The sequence below is a fragment of the Entelurus aequoreus genome, linkage group LG08 (assembly GCF_033978785.1).
Source record: "Entelurus aequoreus isolate RoL-2023_Sb linkage group LG08, RoL_Eaeq_v1.1, whole genome shotgun sequence".
Lineage (NCBI taxonomy): Eukaryota > Metazoa > Chordata > Actinopteri > Syngnathiformes > Syngnathidae > Entelurus > Entelurus aequoreus.
The window spans coordinates 18,652,494-18,669,289 of record NC_084738.1 but is presented as its reverse complement, the minus strand read 5'-3'; the positions used below and the strand labels follow the sequence as shown (position 1 = coordinate 18,669,289).

The 16,796-nt window shown below is 41.0% G+C and overlaps 1 protein-coding gene across 1 annotated transcript in view; it reads right to left on the bottom strand.

Annotated features, from left to right (window-relative positions):
• Window positions 1–4,608, bottom strand: part of LOC133655570 (calpain-15-like) — a 146,488-nt gene extending 141,880 nt beyond the window's left edge. The window contains exon 1 of the mRNA XM_062055847.1: window positions 4,576–4,608. The gene's annotated coding sequence lies outside the window, so the exon portion shown is untranslated. The remainder of the gene's footprint in view (window positions 1–4,575) is intronic.
• Window positions 4,609–16,796: the final 12,188 nt, after the last annotated feature.

Sequence of the window (16,796 nt, the reverse complement as noted above, 5' to 3'; positions counted from 1 at the left end):
AATCGTTGCAGCCCTACTAGGGTATGTTGGTTTATTCAACCCCACCTGCTGGTTTGCACGTGCAAATTTCCAAGACATTTGCCGACGTTTTTCTAGGCAAACAAATACGGTATTTTCCGGACCATAGGGCGCACCGTATTATAAGGCGCACTGCCGATGAATGGTCTACTTTCGATCTTTTTTCATATATAAGGCGCACCGGATTACAGGGCGCATTAAAGGAGTCATATTATTATTCTTATTATTATTTTTTTCTAAATGTAAAACACTTCCTTTTGGGCTACATAACATGTAATGGTGGTTCTTTGGTCAAAATGTTGCATAGATTATCTTTTACAGATCATCTTCAAGCCACTTTCTGACAGTCGCTTCCGGATGCGCCGTTTTGTGGGCGGTCTTATTTACGTGGCTCACCTTCGGCAGCGTCTTCTCCCCGTCATCTTTATTGTAGCGGTGTAGCGTGCAAGGACGGGAGTGGAAGAAGTGTCAAAAGATGGAGCTAACTGTTTTAATGACAAATTAGACTTTACTTAGATCAATAACGAGGCAGCATCTTCTCATCCGGAAACAACAACAAGGTCGGAAATGTGTCCCGTGAAAAACCGTCCGACCGGAACTCTCTAATAACTAGAGTTCCTTGGGTGAATAATGTAAACTCACTACACCGGTATGTTTTAGTTCTTTCGTGGCGAGTTTACTGACAGATATAAGTAAGAACTTTACACTACTTTATATTAGAAATGGCAACAGCGGAGGATGAATGTCACATAACAAGAAGATAGAGGTAAAAGAAGAAGCTTATCGACTACGGTGTTGGCACAGACTACAAAGGCGGATACGTGCAATTTTTCAGGATTTATGCAGATCCCAAATACAGATCAGCAGGTACCAGAAGGTAAGAAAAGTTGCTTTTGCATAATATTGCGAAACAAAACGCCAGATATTATGTCTTACCTTATACACACATCATAATAATACTCGTATGTTTAATGCGCCGACAATCCATCAAGCGGTGCGGCTTCATAGCTTACCAAAGTCGTACTAAAACATTTTGATCGATTTTTGAGTGCCGTGTGTAATGTTCTATATTTTCAATGGAACATATAAAATGTTGCCGTTGTTTACTTGAGTCATATTGCAGTCTACACGTATCTCTTATGTTTGACTGCCATCTACTGGTCACACTTATCATTACACCATGTACCAAATAACATTGGTTTGAGGCTTTGAGGTCGGTGAGCAAAACCAGAAGTATTCCGTACATTAGGTGCGCCGGGTTATAAGGCGCACTGTCAAGTTTTGAGGGGAAAAAAAATATTTTAAGTGCGCCTTATAGTCCGGAAAATACGGTGCTTATATGCGAGTAAGTATATAATATATTTTATTTGTAAAAAGCCCTTAACATTGAGTAAACAACCTCAAAGTACTACAGTGTATTAAAAAAAAAAAGATAATAAAAAAAAAAACTAGAACATCCATATAGCTAGAACTAGTATGCTTATATCTAAAAAAAAAAAAAAAGGCTTTTTTAAAAAGAAGGGTTTTTAAGCCTTTTTTAAAAGCATCCACAGTCTGTGGCGCCTTCAGGTGGTCAGGGAGAGTGTTCCGCAGACTGGGAGCGGCGGAGCAAAAAGCCTGGTCTCCCGATAGTACACTATACTAACATGTCCTGATGCATATGTTGTAAAATGCTTTGTAAAATCAAAGAGTGCAATATGAGACTGATATTAATCATTATTATGAGGTACAGCAAGAGGGGCGAATAAAGGCACTGCAGGAGAGAGAAAGACAAAATATAGCCACAATGACGCGACCACTCATCCTCTGAGCCACTGCAACGATTGATAACTGTTCCTTTTTTTTTGCCTCTCATCCGCAGTCAGCTCTAAAATGGTTTTAGGCCGATGAATTAATCATTCACCGCGACAATCCAAGAGCTATTTTCGCCCGGTATGAAAACAAGTGCACTTGACTAGGGCGTGACGTAAAACAAAGTTCATTTGATTAGTCGTTTACTCATCAACTCTGTAGGCACGGACACTTCACATAATGGAGGATTTGGATGAATACAACATGTGTGGGTGTGAAGTGCCACAAACAATCAAATGCTTGTTTACGTCGCGCTGCATTTGATCAAACATGAAGTGTTCCGTGTGCGTGTAGAACACGGTGACGTCAACCATGTTCAGGTGACAGTAAATAACTACCGGTTTATTCGCAGTGCAACAATACAACTGCACAAACGGTATAATAAATCCTAGCAATCAGTCTCCAGACAGTACTGAGCCAAGAGCAGGGAAAAAAAAGTCAGTTCCTTCTGTAATTACTGCGCCGGCGTGAATCAGCCCTCCCCGACGGACTGGAAGTCCTCAGACAGGACCGTTGACGATACGAGACGCACTCACGGAATGTTCTTCATGTTCACTAATGTGAACCCTATCATGCTGGAGCTCTGACAGAATGTTTGATAGCCTCTTGGAGTACTAAATGGCTTCTATGCACACACACATAAATACATACAGATGCACTCACTATATGAGTCATCAGAAAAGAGAGTCCAAGCGTCATCAGCTAATTCTACTGCTCTTCAGGTTACCAACAAGTTCTGTTCTTACAACTGTGATACGAACTGAGTTTGAGTGTAAATTGGAGCTTATACCTACCGTATTTTCCGAGCCTTAAGCCGCTACTTTTTTTCCAACGCTTTACACTCCGCAGCTTATAAAACGGCTTAAGGCTCGGAAAATACGGTAGGTATAATTTTTCTACCTACCGTATATTAGGTAGGTAGGTACCTAATATACCTACCGTATATACATATACGGTAGGTAGGTACCTAATATACCTACCGTATATGTATATACGGTAGGTATATTAGGTACCTATATTAGGTAGGTAGGTACCTAATATACCTACCGTATATACATATATTTATGTATATATTAAATATATACATAAATATATATTTATGTATATATTTAATATACATAAAAATATGTATATTAGCACGGCTAATATACATATTTTTCTTTGCGAACGGCCGTAATGTTTTGTAAGGGGCGGCGTGGCGAAGTTGGTAGAGTGGCCGTGCCAGCAATCGTAGGGTTGCTGGTTACTGGGGTTCAATCCCCACCTTCTACCATCCTAGTCATGTCCGTTGTGTCCTTGGGCAAGACACTTCACCCTTGCTCCTGATGGCTGCTGGTTAGCGCCTTGCATGGCAGCTCCCGCCATCAGTGTGTGAATGTGTGTGTGAATGGGTGAATGTGGAAATAGTGTCAAAGCGCTTTGAGTACCTTGAAGGTAGAAAAGCGCTATACAAGTATAACCCATTTATCATTTATTTATTTATTCAATAAATAGTTTTCGCATTACACCGATAGAGAGACTGAACACGTGTGTTATTGTTCTTTTGGATGCAAAAATGTACTTCCTTTTTCATGACTTGAACCGGAAGCAGGCCTATAAGCTTAGCTTTTTCACAAGGAGCAGTGGGGCTACTAAATGAAAACACAGAAAAAAAATTGTACTAGCACAGGAAAAACTTAGGAGCAATATGAAGTGTTCTTAATAACGCAATTGTATTATTAACACTGAAACAAAGTACACAGTAATACACATGTGCACTCATAAATGGTCAAAAGTTTAAATACACTTGTAAAGAACATAATGTCATGGCTGTCTTGAGTTTCCAATAATTTCTACAACTCTTAATTTTTTTGTGGTAGAGTCATTGGAGAACATACTTGTTTGTGCCAAAAAATATTCATGAAGTTTGGTTCTTTTATGAATTTATCATGGGTCTATTTAACAGTGTTTTTAAATAGCGCTGCGAGTCGTTAAAATAATAGATGCCATCTGACGATATTAAAGTTAAAGTCCCAACGATAGTCTCACACACACTAGGTGTGGTGAAATTATCCTTTGCATTTGACCCATCCCCATGTTCACCATTTGGGAGGTGAGGGGAGTAGTGAGCAGCAGCGGGGGCCGCGCTCGGGAATCATTTTAGTGATTTAACCCCCAATTCCAACCCTTGATGCTGAGTGTCAAGCAAGGAGGCAATGGGTCCCATTTTTTATAGTCTTTGGTATGACTCGGCCGGGGTTTGAACTCACGACCTTCCAGTCTCAGGGCGGACATTCTAACCACAAAGGGTCTCAAGGCCACTGAGTATATCCGGCATGACTTTTTTACGATTTTCATGGCCTCTATGTTACGTTCACCGGGGGAAGGAGACGACACAACGACAGGAATAAGCTCAACAGGTTTATTGAACTTAAAGGCCTACTGAAATGAATTTTTTTTATTTAAACGGGGATAGCATAACACGTACGGTACGGTACGTGTTATGCTAGCTCCTAGCTCCTATGCTAGCTCCTAGCTCCATAGAACACGCCAATACAATTCAAACACCTGATCAACACACACAATCACTCAGCCCAAAAGACCGTTCACCTAACCCAAGGTTCATAAAGCTTATATATTTTAAAAAAGTTACGTACATACGCAAAAAAAAGTTGCGCACATACGGTCAAGCGATCAAATGTTTAGAAGCCAAAGCTGCATACTCACAGTAGCACGTCTGCGTCTTTGTCATCCAAATCAAAGTAATCCTGGTAAGAGTCTGTGTTGTCCCAGTTCTCTACAGGCGTCTGTGTATCGAAGTCAAAAGTCCTCCTGGTTAGAGTCTCTGTTATCCGAGTTCTTCCATCTTGACTGCATCTTTCGGGAATGTAAACAAAGAAGCGCCGGCTGTGTACTGTTGTGGCTGACTACGTTCGAAAAATACGTCCATTTCGCACCGACAACTTTCTTCTTTGCTTGCTCAGCTTCCTTCTCCATAATGCAATGAACATGATTGAAACAGATTCACGAACACAGATGTCCAGAATACTGTGGAATTATGAAATGAAAACAGAGCTTTTTCGTATTGGCTTCAATGTGGAAGGCATACCCGTGTTCGCCGGTCTACGTCACGCGCATACGTCATCCTCAGAGGCGTTTCGAACCGGAAGTTTAGCGGCAAATTTAAAATGTCACTTTATAAGTTAACCCGGCCGTATTGGCATGTGTTATAATGTTAAGATTTCATCATTGATATATAAACTATCAGACTGCGTGGTCGGTAGTAGTGGGTTTCAGTAGGCCTTTAATGATGTGTTGGGGTGCGTATGCTACTAAGAGTGTATGGTGCAAACGATGTGAGGAATTAATAATGGAAATGTTACCAGAGGGGGTTGTTCGTGCGTGTTGGGTGAATTGTCCAAAAGTCCAGTGGGGCAAGGCAAGAAGGAAGTCCGTAGGTAAGCGAGAGGTCGGGGCGGGAGAGAGGCGACGAGGTCCGTGTCCAAGCGGGGGTCGAGGATGGAGGGAAACCGTCCAAAATCCGGATGGAAGTCCAATGAAGCGAGGCGCACAGCTCGATCAATGGAGACGGAGGGAATACTGCGGGGAACACAGAGGACATGTAAGACACGGGCAGAGGGAAAGCACAGAGAGCAGGTACAAGGAGGGAAGCCAGAGACGGGATGCTTACGACAAAGAGTGAACTACGTTCTGGCACTGGATCTTCGGGTTTGCTAGTCTTTACGGCATCGGCCCTCATCAGATCCAGGTGCGCTGATTGTGGATTGCCCGCAGCCGTGCAGGCGCATAGCCGCGATGCGGGAAGAGCAAGCAGGGGCGTGTCCCGGGGGCGCTCCTAGCAGAGCTGCCGGCGGCACTTGCTGCAGATGGAATGAGGGACTGCGCATGCGCCGTGACACTAGGGCTGGGCGATATATCAAATACACTTGATATATCGTGGGTTTGTCTCTGTGCGATGTAGAAAATGACTATATCGTGAGTATTCGAGTATACGTTCTCACACAGTTGCTTTTAGCTGCGGGCATTACACTACAGGCTTTTCTCACTTGATATTAATAAAAGGCCATATCGCCCAGCCCTACGTGACTCTCTAGCCATAATGCACCCCATGGGAGCAGACAAATTGATATTGATCACTTGCACAGTGTTGCTGTGACAGTTTGACCCCCCCACTGTCACCGTTTGCCCTTAAACTTCCTCTCAAACCGTGCACATTTGTTAGGAAGCTCAACATGGAGAAACTACAAACATTTAATCTTCTTGTTGTTCACCTCATGACACTTTGGGTTGTAAATAAATGTTTGTAAACTGTTACCTACTGCGTGCCTTGCCATCCTTGGTTTGAAAGTCTGGTTTGCAAAGGTTACATTACCTTCACCCGAGGCACGGTGTGACATATGGTGGCAGTGGTGGGATGGCAAGCCGCAGAGTTTACAACAAAACCTGGCAGAGGGCGGGCCAAAACTGGTTTGAGATCCCAAGTGTCTGAGGTGGCAATGACAGAGGAGACTGATGAGACGGCTGGTCGAGGGGCCACGGCGATGAGGCTGGACCGGGCGACTATGGCTGAGGAGCGTGAAGTTGGGTGGAAGAAGACGTCAAAGGTTTTGAGAACTCTGGGGCTAGGCGTAAGCAGCATAGGAAGGGGTCTGGGAAGGCTAGGTGGTCGGCTAAGCCACCAAGGACTGAAAGAGTGCTAGGTGAACCTACCCTGGTTAACATGTTCCAAGACTTTTTGATTGGACAGCAACGTAGGGAAGCTGTCCTGGTCCGTGAACTCCAGGAATTAAAAACTGTCTGTACAAGGCCTAGCCTAGATCACTCACTCACTAACCAAAATGCTAACCGTACTCCTGTTGATAGTGCCAGAACTCGCCCACATCCAACTCCTAGTCCTCAAGCGTCGCCGTCCAGAGATTCCTTGCCACCTGACCATCATCTCCGACAAGGCCCAAAGATGCTCCCTTTCCAGCAGAGTGAGGACATTGAAAACTTTCTTGTCCGCTTTGAGCGCATCGCTCGCACCTGGGGCTGGCCTCAGTCTGACTGGGCCTGCCGAATTGTTCCACTCTTGACCGGCAAAGCCCTGGATGCCTATTCTGCGATGGAGGAAGATGCTTCCAACGTCTACGCTCACCTTAAAGAAGCCCTCCTTGCTAAGTTTGATATCTCTCCCGAGACTTATAGGCTCAACCTACATTCCTATTGGTGAATCTCCCAAGGAGACTTGCAACAGACTCAAAGGTCTCTACAGAAGATGGATCAAGCCAGAGCAGCGTTCCACAGATGACATCGCAGAGCTTTTCATTCTGGAGGAAATTCTTCGCATGCTGCCCAACGAGATGAGGACTTGGCTCAAGGAACACAAGCCAAATCCTGTAGCAACTTAAACTAATAAATGCCTCTTATTTGAATAACATAGCGACTTCTCCTGCAATAGGCATTTCCTTCAAATAAATGCCTGGTGCTCTCTGCGGTTGAGTGAATACGCACCATCTGCTGCTTTTTTACGTGCAACGGTGCAATGTTTCACTGTAATTGCGTTATTAGGTTTAGCGCTTTTTGCAGATGTAATCACGTGCTTCTAGTAAACACGTCGCACGACATGACGACATAATTTGGCGAAGCGTCTCCTAAATGCAGGGGTGTCCAAAGTGCGGCCCGGGGGCCATTCGCGGCCCGCATCTAATTGTTTACCGGCCCGCCACACATTCTGGAAATGCTATTGCAAAAAATAAGAAATAACATTAAAAAAAGTGGAATGAGGTGAAATCTAACGAGAAAAAGTTGCAATGTTGACACAAAGCTGCCATGCAGGCTGTTTTTTTTTCTTTTGTCTTTCTTTATTTTTTGCCATTGCTCAAAAAGAAAATAATGACAAAAAAATCCAAGTTATAATGAATTATTTTCAAGGCTCCAATTACTTCAAATATTTCACTTGAAAATGTTTAATGTGGTAAATATTGCATATATTGTGTAGTTGCCATATAAAAACATCAACGTTTTCTTTGACAAAAGAGCCTAAAACAAACAAAATAATAGTTCAAACGTAAAATCGACAGATATATCTGAAGTTGATCTCGTAACTTAAGTGTAGAAAGTAAAAAACAAAACAAAAAACTAATAAAAATGTATCACTTTATGAGTGGGGCACCTTTTGGATCACAAATATATTTAGTGGTATTTTATTTATCTTTTCACTGTGATGACTCAAAAATATTAAATAATTTTAATCAATGGTGTTCCTGCATTATTGATCTTTTAGGGCTCTAATTACTAAATACTGCATATTTCAGTTGTACTATAAAAAAAAACAAAGTTGTTTTTGACAGAAAAGCCATAAAACTTTTTTTTTTTTTAAAGTTGATATAGAGATTTACTGTAAGCGTTAAATAAAAGAATAAAATAAAAATTAGACTTATTTTTAACATTTTAATAACTGAGACCCTTTATGGTCCCCGGGACCCCTAAAGGTAAAATAAAATAAAAAAATCCATATATTTTGTTATGGTTTGAAAATGAAAAATATCAAAATGGCCCCACCTTCTACCTTCCTAGTCACGTCCGTTGTGTCCTTGGGCGAGACACTTCACCCTTTGCCTCTGATGGCTGCTGGTAGCGCCTTGCATGGCAGCTCCCGCCATCAGTGTGTGAATGTGTGTGTGAATGGGTGAATGTGGAAATAGTGTCAAAGCGCTTTGAGTACCTTGAAGGTAGAAAAGCGCTATACAAGTACAACCCATTTATTTATTTATTCATCACATGCTTTAATTTTTCCGTGTGTGGCCCTCAGTGGAAAAAGTTTGGACACCCCTGCCTAAATGAGTTCCCTTGCGATACAGCACCGTAATTTGGCACACTTCTCGTCTTTATCTGCGTTTATTTGCCCCCCACCTCCCTCCCTTCCTCCAAAATATGGCTATCCTGCGCACACTCTATAATCAGGCTGCGTTACCTCGGAGATCGATGGCCATCCGGGGGAAGAGGTGGAACAAATCATGACGGAGAGGAAGATCGATAAGATGAACTCTTTAGCCTGGGGACCTGCAAAGAGCACGCCGAAGTATCGCATGCAGACATGGATAGGAGACGAAGTGGACGAAGGGGAAAGGAAAGGGAAGGAGAACTATCAGACTTATTGGTGTGTCTGGTGGTGACGCACGCACACTAATGAGCTCTTTGTTAAAAATCTCTCTTCCTCAAACCTCGTGACCCCGCTGCGCTTTTTCTCTTTCATTTTAAATACGTCCATCAAATCTCCCGGCGTCTTATAATTGTGTAATTATTGGACCTACTGTCGTTTTTCCCACCTCATTTAGTTTGTTTACTCAAGTGTTAAAGAGGCCCCGGGGCCAATTAGTCAATAAATCAATGAAATGAATGAAAATGAACTCAAAAACCCGCCGACGTCGATACATTGCCGTGTCGGCGAGTGTGTTTCTTTTCTTCGTCTCTCGCTTTCAAACGGTGTGCAAGAGGGTTCACTCTGTGCATCGCGTTTGCACATTTATCTAATAGCAGACTTTAGTGAACAGAGTGAACCCTCTTGTCGGTCATCCACAATCTTAGGAGGTCTTTTTCTACCGAAAGTTCAGGGGCTTTAGGTTCCTGGAACCTCTAGCTCTTGGATCGAAAGCAGGGGTGTCAAACTCGTTTTCATTGAGGGCCACGTTACAGTTTTGGCTGCCCTCAGAGGGCGCTTGTAGCGTCAATAAAGGAAACATACATGTATACTACCGTTCAAAAGTTTGGGTTCACATTGAAATGTCCTTATTTTTGAAGGAAAAGCACTGTACTTTTCAATGAAGATAACTTTAAACTAGTCTTAACTTTAAAGAAATACACTCTATACATTGCTAATGTGGTAAATGGCTATTCTAGCTGCAAATGTCTGGTTTTTGGTGCAATATCTACATAGGTGTATAGAGGCCCATTTCCAGCAACATCACGCCAGTGTTCTAATGGTACAATGTGTTTGCTCATTGGCTCAGAAGGCTAATTGATGATTAGAAAACCCTTGTGCAATCATGTTCACACATCTGAAAACAGTTTAGCTCGTTACAGAAGCTACAAAACTGACCTTCCTTTGAGCAGATTGAGTTTCTGGAGCATCACATTTGTGGGGTCAATTAAACGCTCAAAATGGCCAGAAAAAGAGAACTTTCATCTGAAACTCGACAGTCTATTTTTGTTCTTAGAAATGAAGGCTATTCCACAAAATTGTTTGGGTGACCCCAAACTTTTGAACGGTAGTGTATAAGGATTAGCCGCATGATATTGTCACACGATTACCTGTGCATTTGATTAGTAAATGTATATTTCACCTACACTGTAAGAAAGAAACAATCAAAAAACAGTCAAAAAGGGGCAGAATTTTACCATAGAATTTACAGTAAAATGGTCACACTCTATTTCACGGTAACATTCTGGTGATTGAGCTGCCAGGTTTTTGTTAGTTTTTTTGCATGAAAAATACGGTTGCAGTTTTCACAGTGTTTTGCTGTAAATGTAAAAATGGTACCACTGTTTTTTTCTCACGGTAGAATTCTGAAGACCGAGCTGTTTTAAAAAAATTTAAATAAATAAATACATTGTCATGTTTACAGTGTACAATTTGATGGATAACTAGCTTTGAAATCATAAGGCTAAGTAGACATTTACGTATGTTTTTACCCCCAAAATTTTTCGAATGTATGATAATGTAATATCTGTTGCATTATTAGATAAATAATGTTTTAAATATATATAATTGCATGGAGTACATGTCTTTTTTTCTTGTCAAAATTAAAAAAAAGAAGAAAGAAACAGGCTGTCACAAGCCATTCAAAATGATGTGGCAGGACAGATCTGGCCCTCGGGCCTTGAGTTTGACATCTTTGTATGAGCGTCAAAATTGCATTTTTTTTCTCGTTACATTTCACCTGTTTGCTCCGGATCAGGCCCGCGAACAGGTTTTATCCGGCCCGCGGGATGAGTTTGCTAAGTATATAAATTAACCTGAAATTTTTGGATAAAAGAAACAGCTGTTCTAAATGTGTCCACTGGATGTCACAATAGCAATTATTTGTATCTTTGTAGATGATGCTACATATGTACAAAATAAACCACATGGTGTTAGTACATCAGTCGAGGAAAATGATCAAACTAAAGTTAAAGTTAAAGTACCACTGATAGTCACACACACACTAGGTGTGGTGAGATTATTCTCTGCATTTGACCCATCACCCTCACCCCCTGGGAGGTGAGGGGAGCAGTGAGCAGCAGCGGTGGCCGCGCTCTGAAATCTATTTGGTGATTTAACCCCAATTCCAACCCTTGATGCCAAGCAGGGAGGTAATGGGTCCCACGACCTTCCGATCTCAGGGCGGACACTCTAACCACTAGGCCACTGAGCAGGTATAACTACATAAATAACAACCTGTAATTTGATTTTGATATACTTTTTTTTTTATCTTGATAGATTGAAAATTAACACCAATGAGTTGACTGATGAGCATTATCACATAATTTATTCAGAAAATATAAATAACTACAAATAAATTATTAACCGCAACATGTAAGTCTAAAAAAACCCAAACAGAGTTATGATTTGTACATTTTCAGAATGTGCTTGTTCTATTTTTAAACAAAGAAAACAATCTGAAGTTGTCTTTATATTTAAGTTATCGTGCCGTGGTTTTACCAGTCCGGCCCACTTGGGAGTAGATTTTTCTCCATGTGGCCGCCGATCTAAAATTAATTTGACACTCCTGATCTATAGGTTCCTGTGGAAGTCTGTGGTTTGTGTTTCCACCACATTTCACAGTTCAGGGTAGTTTATACAAATCAGGCTGATGATGTTTGGAGGAGTGGTTTAGTATATTTCTATACAGAGATACCATGTAAATAAACAGACAATTTTAGGTCACAGTATTTTTACTAAAAATTAAGTACATGAAATACAAAGCAATGATATACAAAATGATCAGATTTTTTTTTTTTTTAAATGTACCGAATTGTTAATAAAAAGTCAGGCTTTTGTGCGCAATGACCTAACAGAACAGAAAGTCGTCCTCTCAGTAAATGATGAATTCATGAGGGTCAGGCAATTCCTTTTGGTCCATTTCAGCTGCAAATAACAATATATAAATAATAAATGTAGCATTAGTATTCTGTTCACTAATAACTTCACAAATGGATTTTCAGTGACTGCTTTTACAATATGTAATAAAGTCAATCGTATTTTGATGTCATTTAACTTCGTTCCACTCGTGTACTGGTTTCTTTATTTCACATTTATCCAACAAAGTCTCAGAGTAGTAAACAGCTGCTTCGAGTCCGGCTTCAAACTCCTCGGTGAATATGTTTAAAAAAGTCTGTCCACTTCTAATAGCTTCGTGTATCGAAATGAAGTTTGTAAAAAATATTCCTGAAGAACTACATCAACCTGGGTAGTTTTTGGTGAAAACACAGGGGGAACTTTATGTACCCGGCTAAAACAGGGATGTTTCTCATTGTATTCCATTGTATTCCATTGTATCCCATTGGGTTGAGTTTTTCCTTGCCCTGATGTGGGATCTGAGCCGTGGATGTCGTTGTGGCTTGTGCAGCCCTTTGAAGCCCAGGGGCTCTACCCAATTGACGGTGGAATGCAACGATTGGGGTTCATAGTTGTCAATCACAAACAGCTCAGCTTCGTGTAGCGAATTGTTGTTATCTTGTTATATCTTGTTTTTTTAATTACATTTCTGAGTCTCATTTGCAAGTATTAGTAGACTTTCCATGCAGTTACAATTCCAAGATGTTAGATGGCAGTAGTTAAAGGCCTACTGAAATTATTTTTTTAAATTTAAACGGGGATAGCAGATCCATTCTATGTGTCATACTTGATCATTTTGCGATATTGCCATATTTTTGCTGAAAGGATTTAGTAGAGAACATCGACGATAAAGGTCGCAACTTTTGGTCGCTGATAAAAAAAAGCCTTGCCTGTACCAGAAGTAGCGTGACGTCGCAGGTTGAAAGGCTCCTCACATTTCCCCATTGTTTACACCAGCAGCGAGAGCGATTCGGACCGAGAAAGCGACGATTACCCCATTAATTTGAGCGAGGATGAAAGATTTGTGGATGAGGCACGTGAGAGTGACGGACTAGAGTGCAGTGCAGGACGTATCTTTTTTCGCTCTGACCGTAACTTAGGTACAAGCTGGCTCATTGGATTCCACACTTTCTTCTTTTTCTATTGTGGATCACGGATTTGTATTTTAAACTACCTCTGATACTATATCCTCTTGAAAATGAGAGTCGAGAACGCGAAATGGACATTCACAGTGACTTTTATCTCCACGACAATAAATCGGCGAAGCACTTTAGCTACGGAGCTAACGTGATAGCATCGGGCTTAAGTGCAGATAGAAACAAAAGAAATAAACCCCTGACTGGAAGGATAGACAGAAAATCAACAATACTATTAAACCATGGACCTGTAACTACATGGTTAATGCTTTCCAGCCTGGCGAAGCTTAACAATGCTGTTGCTAACGACGCCATTGAAGCTAACTTAGCTACGGGACCTCACAGAGCTATGCTAAAAACATTAGCTATCCACCTACGCCAACCAGCCCTCATCTGCTCATCAACACCCGTACTCACCTGCGTTCCAGCGATCGACGGAGCGACGAAGGACTTCACCCGATCATCGATGCGGTTGGCGGCTAGCGTCGGATAGCGCGTTTGCTATCCAAGTCTAAGGCTGCAGCTAACGATTATTTTTCTATCGATTAATCTATAGATTATTTTTCGATTAATCGGTTAATCTATAGATTATTTTTTCGATTAATCTATAGATTATTTTTCCTTTTACCGATTATTTTTTTATTCAAAATGAAGATGAAAAAATAAATGTAGGCCCGTTTTTTCGAAAGGCATGGCTTTTATTTACAAAAAAAAAGAAGTATGGCCACTCAGTCAACATTGACAACAACATGACTAAATATTCTGTAACAATGTAAACATTTAAAACTTTTAACCTTTAACAAAATTAAAAGTAGCTTATTTGCTTTTTAATGTGCAAATATAAAAGACAACATCCAGTGCAAATCTTAATATTCTGCAATAGTATAAGCATTTCAAAAGTAAAAGTATTGCTTATTTTGCTTTAAAATGTGCAAAAATAAAGTTAAACATCCAATACAAAAAAGTGCAAAACGAAATATTCTGTAACATCAGTGTAAACATTTCAACAAAAGTGAAAGTATTGCTTATTTGCTAAAATGTGCAAAAATAAAGATATGCATTCCAATACAAAAAAGTGCCAATCTAAATATTCTGGAGCACTGTAAACATTAAGTATTGCTTTTAAAATGTGCAAAATAAACATCCAGTCCAACACAGTACACAATAACCAATTCTACTCATTCCAGTGAGTGACTAACAGTTGTAATGAAGAAAGGTTAGCATGTGTACATGTTTGGTTCTTTTCTTGTTTACAATATTCCCAGCAGCTGAAAATAGGCGCTCAGAAGGGGTCGATGTGGCTGGAACTGAGAGGTAATTAGCCTTCACCTCAAGCCAGGACTGCGAGTGAGCTGGGCTGCAGTTTATATTTCTAGAAGGTCAACGGGCTCATAGTGATGTTACTAGTAGTTGACTGGGAGGTGTTTATTATCATTTGGGGAGAGTCCGCTGCCTGATGCTCACCTGCTAAACACCTATCTGCTCCACGCTGAAGCGCTGACTACATGCGCTCTGAATACACACTGCTGATTGGCTGATAATGCTTCGTGTGTACCAATCAGATGGTTTTGTGGGTGGGACCATGCTGCGTGTGTACCAATCAGATGGTTGTGTGGGTGGGACAATGCTGCGTGCTGAGACAGAGGCAGAGGAGCGAAGCAGCTTGTTAAGACTTTAGCAGCTAAAGTTAGCTTTAGCTTAGAAACTCGTTCGGTACACCCCCGTACCGAACCGAAAGGCCCGTACCGAAACGGTTCAATACAAAACACGTACCGTTACACCCCTAGCAGATACAAATGACACATTCATGTTTTTGTGTAATGATGACAACGTATGCTCGCGCGGACGATTGACTAGTTGATGGTTTTCTTTTCAAATGTTCGTTCATAGCCGTTGTGCTGCTATGATAGGCCATTTACGCTCGACACAGTGTGCATACAACAACATTATTAGGCCGTTTATTGAAATACTCCCACACTTTTGACCACTTTTGGCATGCTTTTCCCCCCTCGCTCGCACTGCTCGCATCGTCTGCTTTGATCGTCTGCTTTGCGGTCCGCCATGAGGTAGTGTGACGTAAATATGCGACGCGTCGACGCACAAAAACGGCGTCGACGTATTTACGTAACCGATGACGTCAAAGTCCTCCTGGTTGTGTTGCTGCAGCCAGCCGCTAATACACCGATCCCACCTATGGCTTTCTTCTTTGCAGTCTTCATTGTTCATTAAACAAATTGCAAAAGATTCACCAACACAGATGTCCAGAATACTGTGGAATTTTGCGATGAAAACAGAGCTTTTTGTATTGGATACAATGGTGTCCGAATACTTCCGTTTCAACCATTGACGTCACGCGCATACGTCATCATACATAGACGTTTTCAACCGGAAGTTTAGCGGGAAATTTAAAATTGCACTTTATAAGTTAACCCGGCTGTATTGACATGTGTTGCAATGTTAAGATTTCATCATTGATATATAAACTATCAGACTGCGTGGTCGGTAGTAGTGGGTTTCAGTAGGCCTTTAAGATTACAGTGTTGGACAGTCAGAAAGTAGTCTTTGCTCTAAAGCTGAATGTACCAGTTTTGTCTTATGTTGGGCCCAAAAAGTGTTTATAGTATAAGCACTTATTACTTGCTGAAATCGCCACATAAAATTGCAAATGCTAATCAGTAGCATGGATATGGCAAATCCAATGTAAATTCACATCGAGCTAGCACATTTTGGAAAAGTAAAGCCTTACTTTATGTTTGAGTGTTTTCAAAGAGGCATACTTGCGATGTCGGCATGGAAAATTGCAACATTACCTGAAGGCAGTTTGACCCCTCTGACTCCCGCTTCAGTGCTTATTTGAGTGTTTGAGCTTGTAAATAGTCTGCAACCGGACTTGACATCACGTGCAAAAAGATATCGAAATATGGCACCGTTTAATCTTACGTGAATCGACCCGGTAGTACCAAGAGAATTTGTGTGGTCCGTATAAAAGTACGGAATTCGGTACCCATCGCTACCTTCATACTGTAGACCATTTTTTCCCCTTACTAGTGTGTGAGTGACAGAAAGAAAAGCTCATACTTGGGGATGGGTACTGTTCATGTTTGAACCGATATGGTACGGATTACCCATACCTGTGAATCAATACCGGTACTTAATGGTAACAATTTTCGGTACTTTTTTGTGTGTTATAAATATCATTTTTTGATGATAATAAAATCTAAAAATGTTTATGCGACATTTAAATATGAGCTTATTATGATAACCGCTGTTCTGTTGTTATATCTTGTTTCATTATCACATTTCTGAGTACCATTTGCAGGTATGACACTAATTTGCAATTGCAGTTGCAAGTCCAAGACATTAGATGGCAAAAAGCATTGTTAATGGTGTGTTGGTCATTTCAGTTCTTGCTGTTTATTGTTGCACCCTACAAAGTGTTAATACTGTAAGTATTGTACAAATTACGCACTAGCTGTTTGATTGTAACGTGCATCTTTGTTGTAGTTTTTGTTAGAGATGTCCGATAATGGCTTTTTTGCCGATATCCGATATTCCGATATTGTCCAACTCTTAATTACCGATTCCGATATCGCGGAATTAACACATTATTATGCCTAATTCTGTTGCGATGCCCCGATGGATGCATTAAACAATGTAACAAGGTTTTCCAAAATAAATCAACTCAAGTAATGGAAAAAAGTGCCAACTTGGCA